Below are 23641 nucleotides of genomic sequence, written 5' to 3'. Positions count from 1 at the left end.
GTGTCTCCCTCTCTCTCTGCCCCTCCCCCGTTCATGCTCTGTCTCTCTCTGTCCAAAAAATAAATAAATGTTGAAAAAAAAATTTTTTTTTTAATTAAAAAAAAAAAAAAGCAAACATCTCTGGAAAGTTAAACAAATAATAATAACAGTGACTCCAGAGAAACAGCTAGCAGAAGATGACAGAAAGGAAGTTTAGTTTTGACCAGATACCCTTTCATACTATTAAAATGCATACTCACAGACACATAACCTTTACAGGAAAATAATTAAGAAAAAAATACAAAGGGTTATAAAGGCAAACTGAAATGGAAAGTTCAGACATTATCCAGGGAAATTAAACAACATTAATAGCCAGTCCAAATCAATCAAGGTCCCAGACCCTACTTTTTCATCAGTACCAGGTTTTTTCTTTTTAATAATATGGATAATTACCTTAACTCTTCAACAGTGTAGACAATACATTAAATTCTTCAAACTATGAAATAGAATCTCTGCCAAGTTACAGGTTTGACATTTGCTTTAATTCTTCAGTGAGAGGCTTCTTGTATAGCACAAGTTCTACAGTAACCTATTTAACAATTCTACAGGACTGGAGGACAAAGAGGTACAGCCATATAACTTCTTTGAGTTGAGTGAAAATGATACTCAGGGCTGTAATGACTTCCTAGCCTTTGGTAGTGACTTGAGAATGAATGAATGAATGAATGAATGAATGAATGAATTAATTAATTAATTAATGAAAGAAAGAAAGCAAGAAAGAAAGCAAGCAGGCAAAAGAAGGGAAGGGGTGGAAAGAAAAGAAGCGGAAAGGAAAAAAGACAACACAAGAGACAATCATATTTTTAAATTCAATAAGTTGGTAAGCCTAGAGTTTCAAGACACTTCAGATATTGAGATAGCCTCCGAATCAACAATATGACATTCTAAGATTTAAGATCTAGACAAGCATCCACGAGCCAGCCTTACATAGTAATCTATGTTCATGACATTCATAGTCATACTAAAAAAAAAAAAAAAACACAAAAACAAAAAACAAGCCAGCCTTAGATAGTAATCTGTATGCATGACAGCCATAGTAAAAAAGAACAAACAAAAAAAAGCTATTTATTATGTAGATGCTTCATGTATGATTTACAGGGTATGAAAGCTAAACATATTTAAAAACTAGTCCAGTGTGAAATTAAGGTTTTCTCTATAATACTCTTAAACTTGAGTCCACCTAAATTAACTTCATTTTACCAGTGTTACATTTTCCTACAACCTTCTATTCACGACCTTCATTCCCAACATCCACCTTCACTCAGCTTAGTCTAAGGTTTTCTTGACCAACCACAATTTGATCATTACACATAATAACAAATCAAGTTATGAATCAACCTCTTCCTTGCCTACTGTCTGGAACTTTGCTAGTTATTTGTAGGATTAGCATCCTCTCAAGTTTCAGCTTCAAAATTCATATTCACTATGCCATCTAAGGTAGATCCTTCCTACATTACTCTCCATTGTAGCACCCTCATCTCCTTCACAACACCTATTTCAGTTTTTGTTTTTAATGTAAGTATTAATTAACTTTTTTTATAGTCTTCCCTACTAGAGTCAAAGCTCCATGAAGCCAGGGTCCATTTCTGGCATTTTTCTTTTATACTGACAGGACCTACTGTTGCCCTAGTACTTAGAAGTACTCATTATGATAGGTTCCATGGATGAAAGAAGTGAATTGTATAAGAATAGTCCACTCACATTTTTCTAAATTATCCCACTTTGACAAGAATACCAAAGCTGCATCTGAAAACCTATAATGCCACAAAATCATAGGGAGCAACAAATTCTATTTTGAACTTTCTATGATCTTATTTACTCTATATGGCATTTATGAAATTGCCCAATACATGTGAAAATATCACCAATGTAGGAGATGGAAGAATTTGGTGTCATCTGTTGCTCCTCATACTTCAAACATATGATGGCAAGTAGATTTATTTTAAGAAAATGGCTTACAAAGGGGTACCTGGGTGGCTCAGTCAGGTAAGTGGCTGGCTGACTTTGGCTTAGGTCATGATCTCGTGGTTAATGAGTTTGAGCCCCGCGTCGGGCTCTAGGCTGACAGCTCTGAGCCAGGAACCTGCTTCGGATTCAATGTCTCCCTCTCCCAAAAATAAACATGAAAAAAAGGAAGAAGAAAGAAGAAAGAAGAAAGAAGAAAGAAGGAAGGAAGGAAGGAAATGGCTGACATGATCATGGAAGCTATCAAGTACAAAATTTGCAGAGTAGGCAGGAGACCTATAGGCAGAAGACGTGGGGAAGAGTTGGTGTTGCAGCTTGAGCCTGAAAGCAGTCTGTTGGAAGAACTCTCAGTCTTCCTTGGGGGAGGTCAGTGTTACTTAGAGCCTTCAACTGAACGCATGAAGCCTATCCACATTATGGATCTCCTTTATTCAAAGTCTCCTGATTTAAATGTTACTATCACCTAAAAAAATTTCATAGCATCACCCAGACATGTTAGACCAAATATATGGACTGTGGTCTAACTAACCAAGTTGACGCATAAGATTAGCCATTATACTTTATTAAAAACACTGTACTGTCATTTACATTTACCCAATTTATTTTCTCTGGCAAAATGAAAGACAAAAAACTAAAAACTTGTTATATCATCACAACATATGAAGGTAAGTGTTTTTAAAATGAAACATCATTTTCTGAGTGACTAATAAGCATGCAATTGAACCCATACATAAATCCACTAAGTTTTATTGCCAATAGTCAAATCATTTGTTCCCTTTGTTTAAATTTGTGGTCAGAATAACAAAATCTGTCAAACACAGTATTTTCTAGAAGCTTAGCAATACCTAAAAGCCTATACTGATGAACAATGTTTATACATTGAATTTTGAGTATTCAAACACATTCAGAATAATATATCATTTACCTACACAAATTATCAGTTTACTGTAACTACAAAAATTCTGTTTACCTGCATATGCCAATCTCTGTTTGAAAACCCTATTTTCATATGGTTCTCAACATCTGAAATACCTTCCCACACCTTTATAATTTATGAAGACTTACCATCCCTCCAATAAAATATAGTTCTGAAAGCGTGTACATACTGACGTCTTTTAGCCATATACCGATCATTAAACATAAAAATCTCTTCCTCAGCCAGGATTTCAAACTGGTTTAAAGCTTTAGGTCACAGACAGGCATACTAGGGATCTGACATCAGTACTGATATTTACTAGTTGTGTGACCTGAATCAAGTTATTTAATCTCTTAGTTTTCTCATCACAATACCTAGCTCATAGGATGGTAAGTTTCAATGATAATAAAAGAATTTACCAACTTGCCAGTACATTGCTAAGTATTCGATTAATGCTACTCATTATGATTAGAATTTACTGAGACAACCCATAGATATATAATCTCCACATGTTTTACATGTATATATCTAGATATATATAGATAGATAGAGATATATTTTGGATATATATATTTAGATACATAGATAGATTTTTTTTTCTTTTTCTTTTTCTCAGAGAGTGTCTCCAATAACTGGGCGTATTTCTTCCTAAAAAGAAGTTTCTATTATAATCAGGAAAATAAAGGTATTTGAAAAACTACCTGGAAACTATAGCATAATTTATGTATTTATAGATATATACATATACACAAGTGTGTATGTTTATGTACATATATATGTAAATTAAGTAAAGCCACCCCACGCATGTGAAACATTTAAAAAAAAACTGGATGAGGGGCGCCTGGGTGGCACAGTCGGTTAAGCGTCCGACTTCAGCCAGGTCACGATCTCGGGGTCCGGGAGTTCGAGCCCCGCATCAGGGTCTGGGCTGATGGCTCGGAGCCTGGAGCCTGTTTCCGATTCTGTGTCTCCCTCTCTCTCTCTGCCCCTCCCCCGTTCATGCTCTGTCTCTCTCTGTCCCAAAAATAAACGTTGAAAAAAAAAAATTTTTTTTAAAAACCTGGATGATATGAAACACACAGTAGGACAAAATTTCCTAAAGGATATTCCAAAGAATATTTCACTCTGTCTTTGGTCTCAAAACTTGCTGCATTGAATGAAAATCATCTGGGAAGCTTTTAAAAAATTCCATTACCCAGAATCCACCTTTATTCTACAGCAACTAAACCAAATGATTTTAATGAGCTGCCAGGGCTGATAGCCACAACCATTAGGTGTTTAGGAGACAGGGACTGTCAATGGACACTGCAAGTTTGCCAAAATTCTTACGTCGAAACCTTATCCCCCATGTGATGGTAAATGAAAGTTGGGCCTCTGAGAGGCGTTTGGCCATGAAGGCAGAGTGCTCATGAATAGGATTAGGGTCTTTATTTTAAAAAGATCCCAAGGGTGCCTGGGTGGCTCAACTGATTAACCATCCAACTTCAGGTCATTATTTCAGGGCTGGTGAATTTAAGCCATGGGGCTCTGGGCTGACAGCTAGGAGCCTGGAGCCTGCCTCAGATTCTGTGTCTCCATCTCTCTCTGCCCCTCCTCTGCTTGCATGTGCGCTTGCTCTCTCTCTCTCTGTCCCTGTGTCTGTCTCTCTCTCAAATATAAATAAACATTAGAAAAAAACTGTTAAAAAAAAAAGACTCAGAGTTTACAGTGCTGGTTGCTCATGAACAAGGAAGTAGGTTCTCATCACACACTGTATATGGCAGCAATTTGATTCTGGATTTTCCAGCCTTCAGAACCATAAGGAATAAATTTCTGTTGTTTACAAGGCACTTCATCTATGGTACTCTGATAAAGTAACCCAAACAGTCTACAACATTACTCAAATAAATTTCAGAAACATGTATTCACAAAGCACATAAAGATTCTGAGATGTACTGGGGCGCCTGGGTGGCTCAGTCAGTTAAGCGTCCGACTTCAGCTCAGGTCATGATCTCACAGTTCGTGGGTTCGAGCCCGGCGTCGGGCTCTGTGCTGACAGCTCAGAGCCTGGAGCCTGCTTCACATTCTGTGTCTCCCTCTCTCTCTGCCCCTTCCCTGCTCATGCTGTGTCTCTCTGTCTCAAAAATAAATCAGCATTAAAAAAAAATTAAGAAAAAAAAAGATTCTGAGATGTACTAATGAAAAAAAAAAAAAAACCTGTTTAAAAATCCAGAACTTCCTAAGCTCATTTTCCTAAGGAAAAAAAAAATTTCCTAAGAAAAAATTTTAAAGGGAATCTATTTATATCTTGAAGAATTAGTGTTCTTCAGAACATGCTCTAGTTCCTAAAACTGGCTGAACATCAGAATCACATGGGGAGTATATTCAAAATATAGCTTCCTAAAATTCATCCCTAGAGACTCTGATTCAGTACCTCTAGAGCTGGGCTGTCAATCTTTATTTTCTTGCAAAGTGCCAAGGTTTTTCTCACAATCATATTTTGTAGCACTTAACCCCCAGAGTTTTTTTTTCAGTCCCATAAACATGGCCCCCTCTTCTACTTCCAAGTTAAGGTCATGGAATGGTCTTTATACCTGATAATAGGCCTCCTACAATGCCTTGTTTCTAATAGAAAGTGAGTAAAAGTTTAGTGGTCAATGGCTATATATCAAAGAGTATTAGAAGATCATTGGGCCTGGGGTGCAACTCAATTAACAATGCCGGGTCTGAGCTACATCAGAGACTTTTATTTTCAGGCTATTAGAAGGCACCCTGGAGAAATATTAGGTCTAAGGATAGTAACACCAAGACTCCTATATTTGGAGGTAGCAAGTTTGCAGGCTAAGCCCCAAAAGCTAAGCTTTAGCTCCTTACTAGATAACAGAGCCTCCAGAAAGACCTATGTAGAAAAGACTTATTAGTATCAGAGATGCCAAGGTGGGAACTTGCGGCTGCTGATGTTATGAATTATGATGTTACATGAATTACTCATAAAAGACACAGGCTTATGAAGAATCAACATAGTGTCTGTAATTGCATGAAATGTTAGAACTCTTTTTGGATAATATCACTTATCCAAACCTGAAAAAAGGAAGGCAGAAAGATTTGCATGCCAAATTTCCAGCCATCTTTCCCTACTCTACAGAACCCTGGGATGAGAGTACTCAATTGTAAACTGTGGAAAATGTCATAGGCTGGTGAAGGGAATGACTTTTCCAATTCCTAGAAAGGCCTCAAACTAGTAAATGATGCATCTTGAAAAGGTAACCTATGTGTCTGTGGTGTACAAGTTCCCAACAGAAAGATAAGGGGTAACATTATAAGGCAGGCGGCAAATAAAAAGTATCTCCAAACATATGCACATACCAGAATAACTTCTTTACATTTCTTTGGTAGCAAGCAAGAATAACCAACTCTGAAAGCCTAAGAAAAAGGGGACCTTATAAAAAGCATCTGTGCAGATCACAGGACAGAAGAAAGAAACAGGGAATCAAGCAGCCCCAAAAATCCCCAGGAGCAGATACCACTGGACAGTTAGGCCAGGACAATAACAAAGTAAAAAAAAAAAAAAAAAAATATATATATATATATATATATATATATATATATATATATATAAACCCTCGTATTTCTTCAGCCTACATCACTGAGCTCAAGATTCCACATGAGGAGACAGATGCTGATAATTTGAGCATTCAGAGGTGCAGGTCACATGCCTGCACATTTGGTACACTGAGGCAGAGGAAGGGCCTACCTGAGAAAGTCACCAGAAAAACTTCCCCAACCACTTCCTAGATAGAAGTGGACTTGGGATTTATCAACCAACAAGACCAAAAATAGTGGAAGCAATTTTGCTGTTGAGAAGGTGGACTTGTTCCTGTGAATTAAAAGAAAAATATGTCCACTACAGTATGAATACTTATTAGAAATGTTGTCAAGCAGTGTTAATTTCCCTTCAACAATATCTTAGGACAGCAAATGCAAAGGAATGCACCTCAGTCACAGGAGAGAGATATGAAATGAAGCCAGAAAATATGATGGATAGCAGATGGGCACTGGACACCTTGCTATGTAAACCACTGATATTTCAAATAAAATGTATTTAAGAAAAGAATATCTTATACTTAACTGAAATTGCCCACTTGGTAACCTACATCCATAAGACAATTGTTTTCATACTGCAATATAAAATCACTTAATTACCTTGTGAGATGCATTTTTTTCATTACATGCATAAGAACCTTTGTTGTTTGCTCATTTTCTGAGTTTTCTAATTTAAGCCCCATTCACTTACTAATCCCTATGCATAGTGAATTTAAATATGAAATAAAATACATTAAACAAGTATAAATATTTCATATAAATAAAGTGAAAATGCAGTTTTGTACTCAGTTTACTGTTATCCTAATAATTAACATGAACTAGCATAGGAAATTAGAACTAATCATAGGTCAGGGATACATCTAAAAGCCTAGACAACTTATGGATACCACTCTACATACTACCCCAAATACATTATTCATATCTCACACAAAATTCAGTTAGACTTTCAAATTTAACAATCTGATGTCATCCTGACACTTTAAAATACTTCATGACGATCTATGGTCTACAGAATATGGTCCAATTTTCTCTTATTCTCCAAATTATCTCACAGGTTACAGATGCTAGTTCGTACAATTCTATGATTCACAAATGACAATCACAACTTGTTCTCTGCCCAACCCATGGCGCATCATTCTCATTCTAGTCTATGAAACTGTATAATGCTAAGACTCTGTGCCATGCTCCCACATCTCTAAGGTTCACTCATACCCAGCTCTTTGTCATTCTCTTTGTCATTCTCTGTCATTTTCTCTCATGACCCATAACACTGTATACACTACACCCTCTTTAAGTGTTCTTTCCAAACCCAACATTCAAATATTGTCCATCTTTCCACTTTATCTCAATTATGAATTATTCCCCATAATCTCTACACAAGTGCTATCATAATATCCCACACCACATTGTAATTTGAGTTTTCATACTAAACAAAGAACTTTTTGAAAACACAAGTGACATGTCTTTTCACACACATACGCATGCGTGCTTACACCAGAAATCTATCCTTAGAAGTGGCTGTGTAAAAATTCGCTAAAGGCTAATCAATTACAATGATGGGTAAAATGGTAGCTATTGTTCTCAAGGTTGCTAAACTCATCATGAGCAAGAATGGCTTGAGAGACTCCACCAATAAGGGCTTCAAAAAGAACATGATGAGAACATATTCCCAAGAAATGAAAAAGCTTCCGTACAATGATTTCCAAAGCATTTTCTACTCCATTCATGTTGGCCATATTCTATCTGAATTTCTAAAAAAGTGTGTGTGTGTGTGTGTGTGTGTGTGTGTGTGTGTGTGTTTGTGTATGTAGTATCCACCTTAATAGATTCTGACCATCCTTTGACCAAACTTTACTGTACCTATCTTTAATCCTGTAGTACTGGGTTCTTAACATATAATTAAGTACGCTGAGTATATACTTGACACTTTGGCGTAGTATCAGGTAACTAGTCACTTTAGTTAAGAATATGATATAAATCAATATCTATCAATCTTTAATGTGAATACAAATCACCTGAAAAAATGAAGATCCTGAATATAAGCCTGAATGGCAGCCAAAGTCCTGTATTTTTCACACAAGTTCCCAGGAAATGCCATCTACTGACTACAATAGCATGAAGGTTTTGCGCAAACTTCCTCTATGAATGATATTCTTTTCTAAACTATAGACTATATACATAAGCCCTGATAGAATGGATGTTCTTAGTCAATGAGATATAGAGTACAAAACATCAAGGATCAATAGCAAAATGAAATAATTGATGGACAATTCATTATATTATTTTCAGACATAAGAGAAACCGTCCCTATACCCCCTTAACTTACTCAGCCAGGTAATTTTAGTAATTGGGGATAGTGTAATCCATCAGTGTAAATATGTTTCTATAGTGCTTTCTAACACCTAAAAGCCTAAGAAGACAGAAATGGCAGGATTTCTACCATCCTTTCCATTCAAAGTGTATCCTTTAGGACTTTCACAAATACTTGGTCTGGTCCTCTGAAGAATCAGAGGTGTAGTACACAATGCATTCGGGAAATAATCTAATGACAGAGAGTACCAGGACATTAATGATTAAACCTGCAGTCAGGCTAATTTCCACAACAAAGCCACAACTTAGATTCTATAAGGTATAAGTAATGGATGGAAATCTGTCAGTGAATTAAGATTCTAATGTGAATCAACTTAGTAGATAGTAGGGGGACAATGTATATCACAATGGAAACCAGTAAACAAGTTCTTATTGTATGCGTTAGAAATACAGAAAGAATCATAAAATTAAGAAATCTAGTAAGATTAAAAGATCAATTATAAACAAAACTATATAAAAGTATTATTTGAATCCCATAAACTACATAGTAAACATATGTGTATATATATAAGAAGGAAGTAGACAAACCTTAATGTTTCATTCCTTAATGGTTATACAAATAGGAAGTAACACTAACTCGTTTCTCTTCAAATATGTAAAACTCCTTAGTTGTAGGCATATTAATAATACACCAGTCATTATGTTACATTTGCTAAGTTTTGAAATGCAAAGCACTCATAAAGAGGCTGCTGCTCTCCAGAAGACACTGAAATTCATTTCTCAGTAATGTCACTATTACAAATAAAAAACTGTGTAAATCTTTTGAAAATTTTCAATCATATTTGACTGAAAGCAACTTGAAACATTTTTATATTTCTACTCTGTCACATGTCAGCATATCCTTTTGCAACATGGCAAGATGGGCTATAGCTGAAATAAAAAGAATACAAATGAGAACCTATTCAGTAATTCATTCTTTTTAATAAACAAGACTCTTGACCACAGCCAAAACCATTTTTCCAAAGTGAAATCTCAAATAGTGCTAATCATATCTCAATTCCGATACAGTGGCTCCTTATAATAGTCAACCATAAAACAACATCCTATAGAGATGTTGCCTTCCTCTTTTACACAGCCAAGAGAGCTATATCCATGGATAAAGACACAGGAACAAACATAAATCACTTTATTAGGTATTTTAAAAGAATGACATTTAAAGTGCATAAATCATAACTTTCACATGTTTCATCAACATAGGCGTCCTATCAAATAAAGGCATGAAAACAACAGGATCATAATAAGACACTCAGCATTTTAAGGGATGATCTAATTATGTGCCTGGCACTAGGCTATGTGTATATATGAATAACTAATTTTAGTCTCACAACCTTGCAACAATACCCCCATCATACAGATGGGAAAATAAAGCTAGGAGTGGGTATATAAGTCAGGCTAATACTACATATATAATAGTGGTAGAGCCAGAATTTGAATCATCAAAGCAATCTGAATCACCAAGTCTACCTATAGCCTCTCTTTTACATCACATAAAATAGTAGACTGAATCCTAACCTAAAACATGGAATTCAGCATTTGGGATATGCATTGTATTATGTTCCTTTTCTTAAGGAATTAACTTTAATAGGGGCTCCTGCCTGGCTCATTTGGTGGAGCATGCGACTACTGACCTTGGGGTTGAGAGTTCAAGCTTCACAGTGGGGTACAGGGATCACATAAAAATATAATCTTTTAGGGGTACCTGGGTGGCTCGGTGGGTTAAGTGTCCAACTTGAGCTCAGGTCACAATCTCACAGTTTGTGGGTTTGAGCCCCGCCCTCAGCCTCTGTGCTATCAGTTCAGAGCCTGGGGCCTGCTTTAGATTCTGTGTCTCCCTCTCTCTCTACCCCTTCCCCACTCTTGCAGTTTCTCAAAAAATGAATAAACATTAAAATCAATTTAAAACAAAATCTTTAAAAAAAAAGGGTTAACCTTAACACAATGAATTAAGATGCTACTTTATGTTTTTTAATGTTTTTAATTTTTTTTAACGTTTATTTTTGAGACTGAGACAGAGCATGAGCAGGGGAGGGGCAGAGAGAGAAGGAGACACAGAATCCGAAACGGGCTCCAGGCTCTGAACTGTCAGCACAGAGCCCGACACGGGGTTCGAACTCACAGACCGTGAGATCATGACCTGAGCTGAAGTCAGATGCTCAACTGACTGAGCGACCCAGGCGACTCTAAGATGCTACTTTAAAGAAAACTACTAAAATTTGTAAAAGTTTATGAATTCAGAACAACAGAAGACTGTGGCTCTGAGCCACAGTAACATTAAAAAAAATTTTTTTAACGTTTATTTATTTTTGAGACAGAGACAGACAGAGCATGAATGGGAGAGGGTCACAGAGAGAGAGGGAGACAAAGAATCTCAAACAGGCTCCAGGCTCTGCACTGTCAGCACAGAGCCCGACGCAGGGCTCGAACTCATGGATGTGAGATCATGACCTGGGCCGAAGTCGGACACTCAACCGACTGAGCCACCCAGGCGCCCCTGAGCCACAGTAACATTTAAAACTTCATTTCAGTTATTGCATAGAATACAAATGACAATATGCTGGTGAACTGCTACTAATAAAAGAAGTGAGCAGAGTTATTGGAACTATGAATCCATGATAATCTATTTTATACAGTGCATATACAGACATTACCACCATCTTAATCATATCTAGAATTGTCGCAGTGTCTCGAACTCTGACTGTTCAGTTCAAACAAGAAAATGGAGAGGAAATACTAGTAATTTTAGGTAAGAATCTACTACCTGGTGAATGAGACCTGGAAAAGTGCTGAAGAAGATAAAAGGGAATGTCTTTGTAAAGACAATGAGTACAGACTTTTGAACAAATTTTATTGTACTGCAGGTAAGACAGTCAACATTTCACACCTGTAACACAGGAATCTTCACAAATGTGATTCTGGTGCAAAACGTATCACAAACACATGTCACAATTTATCAAAGCAGTTAATTTTCTATTTCTACTATACTGCATTAATACTTTACCTCTCAGTTCCTCAGTCAGGATCTAGGAAAAGGTGAAACTGAGAAAACAGAAAATGTAAAACATCTGTATTACTCTCTCACTCAAAAAAAAAAAAAAGTCTGTTCGGTGGATGTGGGGTGGGGAGGTGGGTAGTGAGGAGAAAAAAAGAAAAGGTCCCTTCAGAGCCTCATTCAGAATCTACTCAAATTATTACATATAGTTTGAATGGCTTGTATATCTTTTATTTTCTAGTTCACAAACAGTAAGAAACAGCCAACAAATGGCTAATTCATCAAAGCAAGGAATTAAATATAACCCTCTTAAAGGCATCAGAAAGCAGACAGAGATCACTCAAGGTAGGTACCCGTATCTCAGCTGCACTTGATGTGATCCTATGGACACAGACCAGTATAACATTATTTATTTCAACAAATATATAAAGCAACTACATGTACTATGTTCTCTATAAACTGCAAAGATTATAGTATAAGGAAAATTCACTTAGTGCTTAGAATATGCCATGAACACTGTACTAGTCTTAATTATCATTTAATGTTCACGGAATCTCTGTAAGGTAGGCACATTCAACTTCACAGATTTTAAAAAATGCCTTGGGAAGGGTTAAGAACATGTTCAAGATCACACAGCTGGCAAGTGGCAGAACAAATCTAGGTCTGTCTGAATCAAAGGCCCATGCACGCTCTAGTCTAGACTACTATCCTATGTTTATCATGGTGATCCTCTGTCATCAAGAAGTAAATCAAACTTAGCCACGTATTTAAAGGGTGAAGTACTATTTTTACACAGATTCCCATTTAAAAAAAAACTATTACTAAAGACAAACCTCTATTTATAATTAGTTCCAAGAATTTTAGACAACCATGTTTATATTATAATTTTTACCAGGAATTGGAAATGTGACGTGAGTAAACATTTTATTTTTAAGGATGTCATTCATCTAATTAAATACAGTAAAAAAATAGTCCTTGGACTTGTAATTAATTTGCTAATTTGTGCAAAGCCTAGAATCAATAGCTGGCTAACAGGTAATCAAATGAGTTAATAATGAAGGCAAAAAAAAACCCCACTCATATTTATATTTGATAATTGAAGAGCAATAATAATATAGGTAATAATACAAATCTGTACAATTCAAAATGATGGAAATGTGCCTAGAATCATGCCTCAGAATACATATTTAGGGATTTGAGTCACGTCATTTTTTGCTCACTGTTCTTCCCCAAACTGGACCGATCTCAGCATAAGCACAATTATAACACCTGTCCTCACTGGAAATTTCCATGACAAATCTAAAAGGCACAGGCAATATGAATTATCAAGGTCTCCATTAGGACAATGTGCAAAGTACAAATTTTCACACACAAAAGTTCCAGTCAAAGGTGGAGAGGATATCTTACACGGTATGAACAAAGGAGACTTCTGTATGCATTTTTTTAAACCTCCAGACCATTATGGAATCAGCAGGGCTTCTGCTCTCCTAACCCTCATTTTCGCATGAACCAAACTCCCTTCCCAGAAATACATCACTTTTATTTAGTTAATAGTGATAAATACTTATTTTAACTGCTATGAGCTGAAACTGACCTTGTCCAAATATGGAAACTAGTTTCTTTCCAAAACATGAAAACTGCTGACTCTGGCTTTAAATAAGCCAGAAAATGCAAACCTTGTCTAAAAAAGAACCAATCTCACAGCCAATTCCTGCTTTCTCAAATATCTCCTAATTACTCTCATGGACTTGTTTGCTCTAGTTATTATAAATTCCTGGTAATATCATTAATGCTCCATGAACATGTATTTTCTGAGCTTAATTATATTTTTGATGTCTACCATGTTTTAGGCATGTGATATCAAAATATGAATAGCATTAATGAATCGAAATATGTTTATTGGAAGCTTACTAGGATTTAGGCACTAAACTAAAAGTACTTTGCATGTAGTATTACATATAGTATTCATAAAATTCCTGTGCCTTTAGGTACTATCCAAATAGTATTTGTCCATCAATAAACAAGTGATTTTAATTTATTATATCTTTTAAGTATCTGAAAATTGCAAAATCCGTATCATCCCATTATACAGCTGATGAACCTGAAATCTAGAAAAGGTAGATAACCTGCTATGACACACATTACACAGAGTACAAAATGGATTTAAGACTGGGACGCCTGGGTGGCTCAGTAGGTCAGGCATCTGACCCTTGATTTCAGTTCAGGTCCTGATCACACAGTTCTGAGTCTGAGCCCCACCTGGGACTCTTGCACTGACAACCGAGAATCCTGCTTGGACTTCTCTCTCTCCCCCCGTCTCTCTCTGCCCATCCCCTACTCATGCTCTATCTCTCTTGCGTGTAGTTTTCTCTATGTCTCATATAAATAAACATTTTACACAAAATGGATTTAGGACTGGTAAGAAATCTGTGTGACTCCAAAGTCCAAGCCCTTATCCACTGTCTCCAGGAACTCTCATGGTACTGAGTGACAAGCAAGATAACACTACAATGTAATATGTAGGACACTGAATTTGTCCCAATTTGCCCAGGACTTGACAGGTTTTAACACTGAACTTCCTGCATCCTAGGACCCTTCAGTCTTGGGAAAACCAGGAGGGGTGGTTACTTTCATGATAGGTGTCTTATCAGTGGCATGGAAAAAAAATAAAATAGGAGTCTGTACAGAAAAAGGCAATCATTTTTTATGCCTTAATAGTATTGAAAGAGGCTAAACAGAGTGACAACTGAGTTGAGCATTACACAAACTGTAATAAACACCCTGGAGAAAGATGGCAAGAGTAGACCAGACACAAAGGCAATGTAAACAAACACATGCAAAAAAATCAACTGGCAGGCTCTAGGGTGGGCACCTAGACTGCAGATCTGAAAGGGGGAAACAGGGAAGTGCAAATGGAAAGGAGAACATCATCTAGGAAGGAACAGGATAAATCTTATAAAAAGAAATTAAGCATGAGGATGCGGTTTTAACTTCCACTTCCCTTCACAGTTCTAAGGAGATAGACTTTAAAGAAATAAGAGCTTTCACTTTATGATTTAGCGATGAATATATGTGCCTTGGTAGGGGAATGCCAAGTGACTTATTATAAGCAGCAAAACATCTCGCCTTTCTACAGTCATTCTCACAGTGCACTAGGCCCTTTCTGGCAACGATTACTGTGGATAGGGAGAACTAATGCTCTTTCTTAAGTAGAAGGGCATGTTTCAATCCTTCAGTAGGCAAGAGAGTTTCGCCCAGTCCATATGCACTAAGTATGGGATAGAACCCAGCGATGGAATATCCTTAAGCACTAAAAATGAGAGAGCAGGAGATGCGAACAGGCAGAGCACAGAGACCTGTTAGGGCAGTGAAAATACTCTGTATGATATTATAATGATGGATAATATGTCATCATACATTTATGTGTCCAAACTCATAGAAGTACAACACCAACAGTGAATCCTAAGGTAAACTATGAACTTAGGGTGATTATGGTGTTTCAATTTAGGTTCACGTTGGGTAAAAAATGTACCATTCTGGTGAGTGATGTTGATAATGTCTGGGAGCAGGAGCATATGAGGAATCTCTGTACAGCCCTGTAAATTTTGTCATAAATCTGAAACTGCTCTTAAAAACCAAAGTCTTAAAACAAAGGAATGGGATAGTAACAAAGGCCAACATTAAGAGGAAGTAAAGAGGGGCACCTGGGTGGCTCAGTCAGTTAAGCATCCAACCTTGGCTCAGGTCATGATCTCACGGTTCATGAGTTTCAACCGCATCGGACGCTGAACTGCCAGATTCTCTCTCTCCCCCCACTCAAAACAAATAAACAAACATTTTTAAAAAGGAAGAAAAGGAATAGATACTTATCAGGCAAATAACACACACACACACACACACACACACACACACACACACACACACACACTGCTTTCTCCATACCTAAAGTGAGAGAAATAGAGAATTGGCCAGTAATCTTACATTTATTTATTAGAAATCTGTGACTCACCATTTGTTGAAAATCTGCTAGTTATTCTCCATACCACTTTTTCTGGGCATTCAGTGTGACTCCATTTCTTAGCTTTCCTTGCAGGGAGGAATGGCCAAGTAAAAAAGTTCTGCTCAATGCAGCGTTAGCAAAAGCCATGATAACCACTCCCAGTATGGGCGTACAAAAACATCCTATGAGGGGCGCCTGGGTGGCGCAGTCGGTTAGGCGTCCGACTTCAGCCAGGTCACGATCTCGCAGTCCGTGAGTTCGAGCCCCACGTCAGGCTCTGGGCTGATGGCTCGGAGCCTGGAGCCTGTTTCCGATTCTGTGTCTCCCTCTCTCTCTGCCCCTCCCCCGTTCATGCTCTGTCTCTCTCTGTCCCAAAAATAAATAAACGTTGAAAAAAAAAATTAAAAAAAAAAAACATCCTATGAAACTTGCCAGGACATTTCTCTCTTCACTCCTTGCCTGAATATGGACTCAGGGGACTTAGGAGGACGAAGCCAGGAAGAGGATAAAGAACTTGATTCCTCGAATGACCCAATGGAAAGCCACTTTATCAGGACTTAAGTACTGAACTATGCCACATGAGCAAGAAGTAGAAAGTATTTTAAGTCACTAAAAATTTAGACTTTACCTGTTACACTTTTCACTAGGCCCTGTGGGACCTCACTCACTGGGACTCTGAAAACTTTATAATAAGCAAGTTTAAACCTTTCTGTCCTTCTACCCCATTAAATCATAAAAAGGGACTTACAACACACACACACACACATATATATGTATATATATACATAGCACGGGTGTGAAGAAGTTTGGATGCAAGGTAAATTTAAAAAAGAATAAAGCACATTTCTTAGAACAAAAGGTTCAGGGAAAATGAGAAGGAAATGAACATGGTCTTTTGAGAAAGAGGTGACTGAGAAGCATCCAAGTATATCTGTTCACCTACATGATGAGAACACGAGTCATTAATTAATTGGGAAGATGCCACAAATACATACTGAACAAGAAGGAAAAAATGACTCCATAATATTGGAAAATGAATGGTCTTGTCAAAAAATACACTCTCAGTATTAACCAACTCACATTTCTACTGTGGCTATTTGGAAACAAAACTGTAAGAGGTATTTTTGCAAAGGACAAATACACAAGAAAGGTGAGAAGAGGCAAATTGTCTAATATAACTGGGACACCATAACAGGATGAGAACAAAGGGATCATTTTCTTTTACAGGACACTAGGATTACAAGTAAAAGTCCCTTTAGTCATGCAGTAAATACTCAAAAAGTTTTGCAAAGCTGAGAAAACAAGGGAAGAATTTTCTTTCTTGGAATTTGGGGATGTTGATGAAGAAAAATGCTATTGGTCTAAAGGAAGATGAGGGGAGAATATTCTACTTGTGAAATTGCCAGAAGGAATATGTGCTTAGGCTAAGAAGTTAACAAGAATTTATCTTTACATACTGCAGCATAAAAACGGTAGTCAAGGATTCCCACAATGAAAGTTTAAGAAAAAGGTTATAATTCAGGGCATATATCCTGAAAATTAATTATAAATGAAGAAGCCTAGTCATAGAGAGTCTTACTTTAAATACCTGACCCAAGTAGGTATTCAAGATAAAGCTATATCATATCTAATTATACTCCATTAAATGTTAGATTAGAGATCATCTTTTTTCTTCTTTAGGATTTTTAATTTCCCTCCAGCTTTTTTATATACACAAAAAGAAAACAGTAGTCCAATGGCTACAACAAGAAAAGTATTAAGGCAAGAATAAACAAGAAGTGTAATGAAGCTGTTAAGAAAATCAACTCTAGGGGCGCCTGGGTGGCGCAGTCGGTTAAGCGTCCGACTTCAGCCAGGTCACGATCTCGCGGTCCGTGAGTTCGAGCCCCGCGTCAGGCTCTGGGCTGATGGCTCGGAGCCTGGAGCCTGTTTCCGATTCTGTGTCTCCCTCTCTCTCTGCCCCTCCCCCGTTCATGCTCTGTCTCTCTCTGTCCCAAAAATAAAATAAAAACGTTGAAAAAAAAAATTTAAAAAAAAAAAAAAAAGAAAATCAACTCTAGAGCCAAAGAACTGGTTCAAATCCCAGCTGGGCCCACTTACTGGCTATGTTGAGCAAATGACTGAATTTCTCTAAACCAAGTTTTCCTTATATATACAACAGAAACAATAATAATACCGATCTAGCAGGGCAAAGAGCTTAGAAAAATATCTCAAAAATAATAAGTACTATGCATGTTTTAACTGCTTCTATTATCTTTTTACTTATAACTGTCCTGGCTTTTCCGCCAGGAAAACCAGGGTTGGGGAAGGAAAAGGAAGTAACATTTACTGAACGTGGAGGAAATGTCACATATAGTGATAGAGTGTCAGAAGTGCTGGCTGTTCCCCCAACCATTTCTTCTCCTTCCTGGAAACCCAGCTGTACCACATTGCCCAGCCTCTCTTATAGTAAGATCCACCCACATACAACTGAGTTCTGGCCAATGGAATGAAAGCAAAAGTTATATGGAGGGGCGCCTGGGTGGCGCAGTCTGTTAGGTGTCCGACTTCAGCCAGGTCACCATCTCGCGGTCCGTGAGTTCGAGCCCCGCGTCAGGCTCTGGGCTGATGGCTCAGAGCCTGGAGCTTGTTTCCGATTCTGTGTCTCCCTCTCTCTCTGACCCTCCCCTGTTCATGCTCTGTCTCTCTCTGTCCCAAAAATAAAATAAAATGTTGAAAAAAAAAAGTTATATGGAGACCTGCAGGTCTGAGCAATTAACATTCTCCAAGTCTTTCTCCTTCCAAGGCTGAAGTGACCCTGCTGAAGATGACAGAAGTCTTGGAGGAATGCTGCCAAGATCATCCAGTTGGGGAATTAACAGGAATGACAGTATGTCATATTGGAGGAAGTACACTCTTCTGATTCATTTGTTACAGCTGTTAACCTCCCCAACCTAAGAGAACTAAGCTCCATACCTATACTCTCAGGATTAATCCCTATCATGATGGCTCGAAATAAATGTTATCAAAGTTTATAGCTAAGGAAACGAAAACTCCAAGAAGTTATGGAACTATCCTGTCCAATATCATGAATGTAATAAGTGGTAGGGCCACATCCAGGTTAATCTCCAAGGTTTTTTATCTTTCCACCCTCCACACAATACTGCAACATGGAAAATGTCTTTCTTTTCCTCACTCTTACTGATTTCCTCACTTTTTTAACCACTGGAACTTCATTCTTTAAACTTTTTTTTTTTTCATCTGTATATCCTATTTGGGAGATCCAGGATGACCCCTCTATTACATTCATCGCTTCTGCCTCATTCCATCCACATGTGTTCATGACCAGGAAACAATGCTCTTAACCCATCTGTTACAGGAGACACAGATTTCTAGCAGTTTTCCAACTGGCTACTGTATCAAAGATGGTCAATGGCAAAGCCAGAGATAAGAAAAGGTAAAAACTCCCAAACTATCCGTGATTTCCAAAGTGGGCTGTATTCACTGGAGTACATAAAAATATTAGAACTTCTGTCTCATAATTTTTGCCTTATTTATCCTTTAGCTTTTTTATACACATTTTATAATATAAATATTTTATGAATATAACAGTATATGTGTATAACTTAGAAATAAATTTTAGTGAGTATGGTCAAATTTTCTTCTGATAGTATATAATAAAAAATAAAGACCAGTAAGTCTAGGTAATAAATCTGGTCTCCCCCCTCAGATTTAAGATACTGTGTTACAGAAAATGAAAACAAGAAAACTTTCCACATCTGTGCATACAGACATCTCCCTGCTTACCAAATAAACTAATTCAATCAAAATCATATAAAAACATGTTTTCACAAACGATTAAATTCTTTAAATAAAAATCAAGATTAAAGCTAAAGTACATGATGTCAATGTCTCTGAGTATAATCAAGAAGAATCCGACAAGTTAAAACAATTATCAAACTTGGCATTATTTGGAACTATAAAGGAGTTTTCTTCTGAAAAGTATAATCACTCAGGTTACCTTTATTTTTAAGAAATAAACTCAAGTAACAGATGTCCTGTGTACCTTTCAGAAGAAAAATTCCAGCCAAAAGATTTAGTGCTTACAGGGAAAATAATTAGAAAACCTACTTCTGAATAAAAAAAAAAAAGAAAGTGAACTAGGTAAAATCAGTGGATGATATAAAAGCCAACGTTAAAAGGCTTGCTCTCTATTCACTCTTAATGTCCCACCAATATGAAATGAGTAGAGAAAGAGGTGCTAGGCTGACTCAAGGAGACAAAGTCCCCCAAGTTAAAGGAACTAAAAGCTGTTTTCATAAAGACTGCAAAATAGAAAATCTGCCTCTGCTGAAATTTTCATGCATCTGACCTGCACCCTTAAACAGCAGGTCTTTTCCCTGATTAGTCTTACCCCCTAATTTAAAAAGGTCAGTTTCTCAATGCAGGTCACCTCCAACCTGGCAGAATCCACACTGAAAAATAATGAGGTTTACCATTACCATTCCTTCTCATCAATCCAGAGCAGTTGAAGTTGGTTTAAACAAACAAAAATCAGTAGCATTTTATAAGGTGGCAAAAACAATATTCCCAAGCAATTTTTTTTTTTTATCCTTGGCAACCTAACATTCCCACCCTGCATTGTGGACAGTCACCTAAGTCTTGAATGAAATCAAGGCAAAGAGAGCAAGAATAAAGTTATGGGAGAAACGTGACTTTTCTCATGATTGCCACAAAAAGCACCTCGAGGTGTCTGTCTCCTTGACACAGTGTTCTTTTTCACTCACTTGGGCAGAGTCAGAACAAACTTGCTCATCAGCCCGAATGTAAATGCTTCTGCGTGGACCTGCCTGCTGCAAATCTGCCCCACTCCTTAAAGGACATAAACCGTAGATCTCAAAATACAAAACTAAGAGCACATTCCAAATTATTCCTCTGAGTAACTAAACAAATCAATTACATGGAATTATTCCTTAAAATATCAAGCTCCCATCACAAGAAACTGCAGACTCTTCCCGTGCAATCAAAAGACAGTTATTCCGACAAACATGTCCCCGCCCCTACGTTGATTTCAGCAGGAAAACTAGAAAAAGTTCCAGGAGCTTTCCTTCCAGGAGCTCCTCCTTGCAAACAAACCTCCAACGCACCCCAAGATCCACCACCCCACCTCCACGCAGACCACCCACCCAGAGTAATCAGTCACACTGATTCGCCCTACACTACCTCCGCAAGCCTTTTCGCTGCAAATCTGGAGACCCCAGCCAGCAGCAACCAACCTCCTTAGCTTCGCTTTGCGCGAAGCTGCCTCCTTGCTGGGGATCCGCTGTGCTGCAAGAATGTTCCCATGCATCAGACTCCTTGACTGGCTCGCGTCCTCTTACCCCCAACTCCACACCTTTAGTAAGTAACAATGTATACACGAAGCACAAAGAGAAAATGCACACAGGTTTTGAGCCCTCTGCTCCGTTCCAGAAGCAGAGTGCGGGTTGGTGTCCGTGGGGGTGCCCGGCGCACATCTCGTGGACGTCTGGGTCGAAGGAGCAGACGAGGCGGTAGTCTTTGCCATTGCAAAGAAACTGCAAATCCCCCTGAAATTGGTGGAAATTTTCACGCCACCCCGACAAGCTCCCTGGGCAGAGCCTGGGTATACCACGTAACGTGTCACAAGAGCGGGGACCCGGACGGAGTGATTCGCCGCTATACCCCCCGCGCTCAGACAGAGCCTGGCACAGAGTGGGCGCCTCCAAAGTCCATGTCTGTTTCGCCAGGGCTCCCTCCACCACGGCTACCGACCCCCCTGTTCCCCTGAGTCCTAAATCGCCTCAAATAACAGCCCAAGTTCGCCTTTCTCTACCGTGGGCTGCACAGCCGGGCAATCGGAGCCCGGAGTATCAACATCGGAAGGAAACTCTCGCCAAGAACCGCGCGCCGGGAGCGAGGGCGCACGGAGAAGGGGCAACAGCCTGAACCAGTTGAAGGAGCGGATTCTAACGATTCCCCAAGCATTATGCGGTCTAGGCTACTTGTTCTCTAGCTGCCCGGCAGAGCAACAAACTTATTTTCTGACTAAAAAGGGTCGCCGTGGGGTGAAGGTGGCGCCGTCGGTGCCCTGCCTACTCCCGGCTTCAGGGCGCTCAGTTCCGGCTGCGCCCCGCCCGCAGGGCTGCCCGGCTCAGGGCAGTACGGCCCTCAGCCCCTGCCCAGCCCTGCAGGAGTGGGAGCCCCAGGGAGCCCCTCTACACTCGGCAGCCTCCGAGAACCATGCCCTTTCCCCAAAATCCGCGAGCCGGAAAGCCCCGGGGCAGCAGGCGCCCAGGCTGGAACGGACCCTGCCTGCTCGCGCCTCACTTACCCTCAGCACCTGAGCGCGGCGCCCACTACAGCCTCCGGCGCGACGCGGGCACAGCCCGAGGGTCCCGCTGTAGTGGCGAAGCTTCCTACTTGCGACCAATCCTGATGTTGAACCCGGTGCTCGGTCTGGTGCCGCGCTCCGCTCCCTCCTAGCGCTCGCGGCGCCTCCAAAAACCTGGCGCGGCGGAGTTCAGGCAGCCGGCTCCCCAGCCTCGAGGAGGCGGAGACGCGTGGAGAAGAGGAGAGACGCTGGGGGGCGGGGGGAGCCGGCGCGCAGCCGGGCTGAGCATGCGCAGCGCGCGGCCCGAGGAGGCGCGAGCCCGGGTGCAGCAGCACCTGCCCGCCCCTGGCCGTGAGACGAGACTCCCAGCCCCTGCGCGCAAATCCGCGAAAGGGCGCCTCACCTGAACTCGAAACACCTGAAGACAATTAACCCGGTTCCGGTGCAGGAGTGTGAAGGATGTCCTGCTGAGCGATGGGGAATAACAGCCGCGATGCCTCCTTCCTTGGCTACCCTAGCATAGGGGCACAAGGAGGCGCGACCTGCGCGGTACACAAACCTCGGGCCTCCCGCAGACCGGGAATTCGTGGAATCTTTTAAGGCGCTCTAGCCAGGGAAACAAACACTTCTGCTTTGGGGCTGAGAATCGGCGAATCCGGGGGGGTGGGGTGGAGAATGAGGTGGGGGGGACAACGCTGAACTTGAGAAGCCGGAAGAGAGGGCATTTGGAAGGTTTTACCTACTTGTCCTTAGGCAGAGGGCATTGGCCAGACAGGCTGTGTTACCGACCTGTAGTCTCATACAGTGTGCTTTCAAGCGGGCGGGGGGGGGGGGGGGGGCGTGAAGGGGAGAGAACAGTTGCGATGAAGTAAGTACAAGGATCAATTTGCGGTGTGTGGGGCTGGAGGGGGGAAGCACTGAAAGCTTTGTTTATTCAAAAGCATGTGCTTTGGACAATGACGTTACCCCGAAATTTCTACAGAATGTTGTAGTATTTTCTCGCAGAAATGGCTCTCTTCACCCCCAGCTCAAAACCTCAGAGTAACAATGTCCAAGCCCCTCACCAACTTTGTGCAAAGTGAGTCTGACAGGCAGAGGAACGCCAGTCGGGTCAAACTCATTGGCATGCATTTCCAGCAACCCCAAGAGAAACCCGGGTTCCTCCGAAGGGAAAAAAACCCCAAGGGCTTTGCTGAACCCCAGTCTTGTGCGTCGTTCAGCAGTTCAGAGCTACATAAACAGCTTCTGACCGTTTACACAATCATGTAAACCTACACTGACATCTCCATTATGTGGAAAAGATGTTAACTGGAAAACTATTTTTAAACTACTGGAGTAAGCAACCAACTCCTACAAATACATGCAGCTACCTTGGTCACACAGTTTTGTGTTTTATGGTTTTGATTTTTTTTTTTTTTCATTCCTGCTCAGGCAGTGGGCAAATTCAGA

The 23641-nt window shown here is 39.6% G+C and overlaps 1 protein-coding gene across 2 annotated transcripts in view; it reads right to left on the bottom strand.

Moving 5' to 3' along the window:
* CNTN4 (contactin 4) overlaps positions 1–22412 on the bottom strand; it is a 900795-nt gene extending 878383 nt beyond the window's left edge. For both annotated transcript variants that reach the window (XM_043587960.1, XM_043587961.1), the window contains exon 1: positions 22193–22412. The gene's annotated coding sequence lies outside the window, so the exon portion shown is untranslated. The remainder of the gene's footprint in view (positions 1–22192) is intronic.
* Positions 22413–23641: the final 1229 nt, after the last annotated feature.

The sequence above is a fragment of the Prionailurus bengalensis genome, chromosome A2, assembly GCF_016509475.1.
Source record: "Prionailurus bengalensis isolate Pbe53 chromosome A2, Fcat_Pben_1.1_paternal_pri, whole genome shotgun sequence".
Lineage (NCBI taxonomy): Eukaryota > Metazoa > Chordata > Mammalia > Carnivora > Felidae > Prionailurus > Prionailurus bengalensis.
Note: the sequence above shows the minus strand (reverse complement) of the source record. Positions and strands in the feature narration are given on the sequence as shown.